Here is a 7,418-nt window from a genome sequence, read left to right as displayed (position 1 = left end):
CATAAAAACTTCATTTGTTATAGAAAGTTTTTCTTAGCAAAAAAGGGTTACTTTAAAATATATCATCTTAATTTCTATTTGTTCTCACGTTTCAAATAAAGCTCACTGCTTTATGGACGGTAAGTTGTCCGTTAAAACCAGTTAAGTTACAAAATGTGCCACTTTGGATTTTCCGAAATCCGACTGAGGACATTTTAATGACATATTTGTTGAAACGTGACTACTGACATAGTCTTAGTAACGGTACTTTGTATATAACGGTGGCTGATTTGTACCATTTCGTCTTTTCGCACCGAAGAGATGAAAATTAAATGTTTCTGTATGTGTGTGATTATGGATTATTGGAGGACTGGTGCGTGACTATGACTCTAGAAAAAAGGTATACTATTGTGAAAAAATTAACTTTAATCGAGGTAGGGGTAAAAATTCCAATATGGCGACTGTCGTCCCTTTCTCTGTTTTATAGTAAATATCCCAATTTTTTTAATAATTTTTCAAATCTAGTATTTTCTGAAAAAAATCATATGACTTTTATATATATTCATCAGTCCATCCACCGAATACAAAAAATGTATGACAACATCCATTTACATTGAGTTGGTCCACTGTGTTTTCGCCTTCAAAAATCTCGTCTTGTCGTCTTTTCCCTCGAAAAGAACAAAAATAACAAAACTTAAATTTCGTGTTTTCGTCCAGTGAGGCGTTGTCAATTGAGACGTTAGGAAGAATAAAGGTAGTTAGGAAGAAGAAGAAGAAGAAGAAGAAGAAGAAGAAGAAGAGAAAAAATACGATTCTAAATGTAGCCGCCTTAGCAGGTACAATTTTTACGCCAGACTATGCCACAAAAGACACCGAGAAACACTCCACTCAGTCACATTATACTGACAACGGGCGAACCAGTCGTCTTACTCCTTTAATGCTAGGCGATAGGCAGGAACAAAGACTACCACTTCTACAGACTTTGGTGTATCTCGGCCAGGGGACAGAACACAGAGCCTACCTCAGAAGGGCGAGCGCTCAACAGAAGGAGAAATGTTAGGCGGTGCCAGTGTTAATGGCGCAGACAAAAGACAACAATGGTAGTAGGTAAATAGTAGGGTCATGTAAGGACGGCCTCCCATGTATGCGCTGTGTAGTGTGTATGTACTCAGGTAATGCGAGGTGCGTGTTTTGGGAGTCTGAGGTATCTTCTTGGATAGTGGAGCTCTTGCCTTTTTTATAGTGCTATATCACTGAAGCATCCTGTCGATGACACCAAACAACACAACCACCCGGTCACATTATACTAACAACGGGCGAACCACTTTAGAACTGGGAAATGGAACGGAAATAAGCGTGTCTGACTCAATGACATGTTTTTTCGACAATGGACAAGAACCCATGTGTTACCTTTAGTGTTGTCGACGGTCATTATCATGGACTCCAATGTCAAAGAAACAAACAAACAAAAGCGAAAAGAAATCCAAGGAAGTTGTTTTAAGTATCTTCTAAGGAATAGCGATTAGAAGCTGCAGAAGCTGGTCGAGTTCATATTAAAAAAAAGATTATTTATAACAGGTAGATGTCCTTTTTATTACGTTCAAGTCCATGTATACTATCTATACGCATTTTCCAGAAATACAAATTTTATACATGTATTATAAAATGATAAATGACACTGGTGATTATCATTTCTGTGTTTTCTTTCCTTCTTTTATTTGTTGCATTCCAGAACCCGGTTGCTTTTCTTAATGACAGTTTGGATGCCTTAATCGTTGACGCATGCATGCACCATTTGGGCATTGACGATGTTGGGGCAGAACCAAAGCTGAGGCAAGGTCTTCTTTGAGGCAGCTTCATGAAGGGAAACACGTTTTTCTTTCAGGCAGCATCATAAATAGAACAAAGGACAAATACATAAATCTGCAGAATGGTATGGTATTAGACAAAAATAACCATTTCCTGGCAAAAGAGCAATAAAGGTTTCACTTGTTTGAGTTCCCCCTGGAGAAAGTTCCACGTATTATATTTCGTAATATTGTATTTATCATATTTAGCGCAGTGAGCTATTGTTAGATTTAGATATGTGTCCATCCTGTAACATCCAAATCAGGATATACTTGGAGATTAAGGTGGTGGGACGAAAGCCGGAGAAATCGTAAAATGCGAAAAACGTACGACCTAATTTCAGTATCTGGCAATATTGAGGACTCGAACTCAAAATCCAAAGTTGTAGAACTAGTGATAAATCATCGAGCATATCAACCGTACCTTGTACTTTGCTATTTACTGTGTGTGTGCGTTGCCCGTCAAGAAGTTCGTTAGAATTGTACCTGCTGCCCCAGTTTGGAACACATCTAGTATAGCGGACCCCATTTTCCCGCGAAATTTAACGAGTTAGTTGACGTTGATCTGTATTTATAGAGACCGCGTGAGTAGGCGGTCAAAAATGGAAAACATGTGGTTTTATACAATAAAATGTTAATGATTAAATTTTAGCTTACCGTGTCCTTTTTTTGCTTTTTATCTAGGAATCTAAATTAAGTATTATGGTGTGTCTAGGCCAGAAGACACAACCCAGATCCTTCCTCACAGGGGCGAGCGCTTCACTAAAAGCCAAATGTGTGATGGTGTCAAGGGAGACGAAAGACAGATTATCTCAGTTGTGAACATTGATCAGATAACTAGGGATAACTAAGGGAATCTTTACTGATGAACCAACAGCAGTCTCACTAAGTTAATGAATTACAATAGTTCAATGGTTCTACACTTCGTGCAAAAATACGAGGAAATCTTACTGTCTGTTTATAGAATAGACGAGAAATTTTCTGCCGTAGATCGTATCTTGTAAAAAATATTAGCAAAATTTGAAGCGTAAGTCATATTCACAGATATCCACAGACGTTGGAATCAAGCATGTGCAATTATGCATGATTAGGGTAACTCACAATGTCAATTTAGTAGTGATTAGTGTAACTCATCGATACATTTTGAATAGCGAAACTAGAAAGGTATTCTGGTTGTCTTTAGGATTAAGTGTACCAACTACACATACATTTAATAGCACAAGCATTATTAATATTGCTATTTGGAATGTCTAATTATAATCGATATTTTACTTTGCTGGGACCATTCGTCCAGGTTTTCTTATTTTCATACATATATTTATATTTAATATATAAAAAATAAAATTCAACGACCTTCTCTAGTACTTTCGCCATTTCATGATGACTCTTCAGGAATATACTTGATACATATTGACTAGGCCTCATATCCAAATCCAGAGTTTGATCATTTTTATACTGTAGTTAGGGTCAATACACAGTTAATTGTTTTTAAAAATTACAACCACAGGAAAGCAATGATTTAGTTGTCCAGAAATTTCTGATTATGTACACAACACACAGTACAGTTATGTATTACATAAAATCAAGCACCAAACACAGGATGTGATGATGGAGTAAGCATGCTACTTTTGCTAAGATGAGAAAGATATGTGGAATAAGACATGAATTGCTATGGGTACAGTACATATCATTAAAAAAAATTCTGACGGTCTGTAAATGATCATCAATATTACACTTAAACCTGTTCTTATTAAGATATCACCCGAAAAACATATTGTCCGAGTGTCTTTAAAACAACATTATAATTTCATTTATATATTCGCTTGTACACGTACTTCCAACATTTGATTTACACCTTTCAAAATCCGAATACAATGAAATTCGATTTTATTTAGAAATAGCCTCACAGGAGCTTGACTATAACAGCCACCTCACCTCGATCTCCTGAAAGTAATCCTTATGGCTACAGATTTGTCCGTTATACAATTAGCATAACAAACGTTATGCAGTGTTTCGTACATATGTCATCGTATCTCCTTGCGAATGATTGTGAATTGGCGATATACATTCACCTTACTTGGTGCAATTAAGATCTCTGATTTTTGTCATGTAAAAATATTTTGTAATGTCTTATTTCAGGACAAACCATAAACTAATAAATAATAGTCTATAGAAGTTACCCACATCATTTCTGCAGTTAACAAATAAGTTACCCTAATAATGCACATGCTTGATTCCAACGTCTGTGCATGTGACTTACGCTTCCAATTTTGCTAATATTGTAACAAGACCGGGAGGAGTGTTGCTTGGTGTCTTTGGGCTGCATGCTTTAGTGATATGCATTATAAAAATGGCAAGAGTTCCACTATACAAGAAGACACAATACGAATATACCATAGTCTCCAAAAATACACGCTGCGTGTGAAATATGGGGTACCTACAATGCAGTAGAAGTTGAAAAGGTACATTTAGAACTTTGTAAAAACGTACTTGGTGTTAAAAATCTACGTGTAATGCTATGATTTATATTGAACTTGTCCAACTCCCACTTTAGAATATTCAACTTTCTAGATTGTTACAATTTTGGTTCAAATTGATGAAATCTGACAATTGAATTCTAAGTGAGACTTACAAATCATTCTAAATAGATGCTGAGAAAGAAAATCCTAACCAGAAATGGCTCTTATGTGTCAATCACAAATGATTTGAAGTTGGCTGCTTACCTATTGATATTGTATACTGCCTATTATAAAAGAATTTAAGATCAGGCCTGTCAGACAGTTTTTAAACGTTTCATCAACATTGTGCATGAGTTTTCTCATGTGTTTTATCCCATACGATCCTTTTCATAAAATCAAAATGTGCGATCTGTGTTTTAGTTCTTACTTGCCTAGGTCTTATCCTGATCTTTTCAATTCTTTTATTATTTTAGGCCATTAGGCCTATCTTTTAGATGCAATCATTATTTACCTTCTATCTGGATCTTTAAAACTAATTCCTGACTTGTAGTTTGGCCCTAAATGACCTCAGTTGTTGATGGACAGTAAAACTCAAACAAACAAGACAGTCTTGTCGCTGTTCGGAAACAATAGCTGCAAAAAAGTAAAATAGCGCGAATGTCTTTTTAATGTTTTTTTTATTATTTTTTTATTCATAACATTAGTGGTTATAAAATATTATAGCATTATGTACGTCTAATCGCGGTATCTTTCACCTTCCCTACGAATTCATAAATCGCAGCATAATGGCAATAACGGCGGAATATTAAATATCAAATTCTTTCTATTAAAAATACGTTCAGATATAAAAATATAAGTTGCGTTCATAATCAATACATTTTTTAATATTTTTGTGCGGAAATCCTTGCTATCAAATGAAAAACAAAATACTGTCCTCATTTCTGAAAATACTGATTCCAACTCTCGGATTTCAGATTGAACATTTAGCAATCCCAAAATGAATCCATAAAATAGCTGAACAAATTTATTTCGATTGATTTGGGAGTGATCATTAACTTGTAACGTAAGCAGAAAGGGAGACAACCATTGTTAGTAAGTCTTTAATGCAAGGGGGACTACTCCTGTGACCGTAGATGTATAACATAGCACACTATTTCCATGTTTTGTATAAGCAAGAGGTTTTTATAAATAAAATAAAGGCGATCGATTTTGTGTATATGTTGAAAATACAAGGGGATCGAGATATGCAATATAACTTATTTTTTATTCAGGTTTTCATATGCAATACACATTACATAATTATTTCCTTATTATCATTCTCACGTTTACCATCCTCACCTCTAAATTATCAACCATACATACACAATACTATCTCCATCATCATCATTCCATACATTCTCAAGTCATTATCACATTTTCAAACCACATTCATTCACTCAGTACTCGATTTATAGTTCATCCATTTATTAACACTGCACTAGCTATGATCTTCACATTCAATCATCATTTTCTTCTACCTTACACACATCTTTCATTTCCAAACAATTGTTATTATTATTATCAATTTTCTGTAAAGGTTAAGTTGAGTTTAATTCATGTTACATGTAACTTATTGTTGAAAAATTAATATTAGAATAAATACATGTGTATTGCACATTTTGATAGAAAGGAAAAAAAACCGAAGAAGGAAAAAAGGAGAAAAGACGAAAAGAGATAACAAGAGAAAAATAAACAAAAAAAGGGGATGGTAGGCTAGCCATTTAAAAAAAAAAATTATTTAATTTTTAGATATGCAATATATTACTACTTGAACCCTTTTTACAATAAGATAAATATAGAAAAATGACGGAATAATTCACAAAACTGATTACTTGGTAATTTAACCATATTTGGTTGATAAAATCGGATCGGGACCAAAATGGGTCAGTTTAGTCATAGTTTAATAAATGACTTCTCTGAAAGTTATGAATATCACTCATATTTCGTATACATTATTCTTTCAGGATAAAATTTCAAAACTGTACAGATGGTTTAACTCATACCTCTGAACCCTGCGGGTAGGGTCAAAAGGGGTCAATTTCGTCATATTGAAATACATGACTTTTCTTTTCTGAAATTTACTAATGAATACCACTTATTCTTAGTATGTAGTATCATTATGTAGTTGAGACTGAGAAGTGCACAAGTAGTTGAGCTGACCGTCTTCTCTCCCATGAAATTTTCAGTAGTTATTTCCACGAAGGGCGAAGTAGTTTTCTAGAAACTTTTGTTGAGTTGATTTAATCTTGATTGACTGTTACATTGCAGTTTTATATACATTTACAAAAACAAATCATCGACCTTTTAAAATGTTTTATCAATCCAAGAGGCCGAGAAACAAAACATTTAGTGCGCAATTAATCGTTTTAGCACATTAAGCTTTTATAACACGTTTAATTCTGAATTAGAACGTCGTTAAAATTACTCCAGTATTGCTTTAAACATGTATCGTATTAAAAAATGTAAATAAAGCATTGCAAACAAAAACAGGTGCGTACATCGTGCATACATGTGTACAATATGTGATAACGATTGCATATAATTTGTGCGGTATCACACATCACTAGAATGAAAAAATATTCACAATTTCCGAATACAAAAACAGCATCAAATATACAAAGAACGGAGTGTTTAATATAATATATGTAATTGTCATTAGTGGTGATATTCATCACTATCTAAATCTTTTAAGTATAATACATAATTATGTCCTCCGTGAAGAGATACACCTAGATTTATTACCAGGATAAGATTTTTTTTCTCTCGGGCTTTGTCTTCGAGAAAATAGTCATGAAATGTAGGGTAAGTTCCAGAAATAGGAGATTTTTCAATTGACCCAATGAGCGATACAGGCTCTGTAGGCCTCTTGTTCTTATTTACGTACGACTCTGGCTTTACTTAGTTAGTGCCAGTTCAATTACGTATATCACTGTTATTTATTTGATTATTTATCGTTAACAGCCAGGATGATGTAAGGATGGCCTTCCATGTACGCGGTGTGTTGTGTGTATGTTCAGGAGGTGTTAGTAATTCAACAATTAGAGGATTATATAGCATTTTGTCATAAAATTTGATATCTCAAACTGATGTTATC

This window comes from Argopecten irradians, chromosome 14 (genome assembly GCF_041381155.1).
Source record: "Argopecten irradians isolate NY chromosome 14, Ai_NY, whole genome shotgun sequence".
In the NCBI taxonomy this organism is placed as follows: domain Eukaryota; kingdom Metazoa; phylum Mollusca; class Bivalvia; order Pectinida; family Pectinidae; genus Argopecten; species Argopecten irradians.
The sequence above is the reverse complement of the archived record's forward strand: the minus strand, read 5'-3'. Positions refer to the sequence as shown.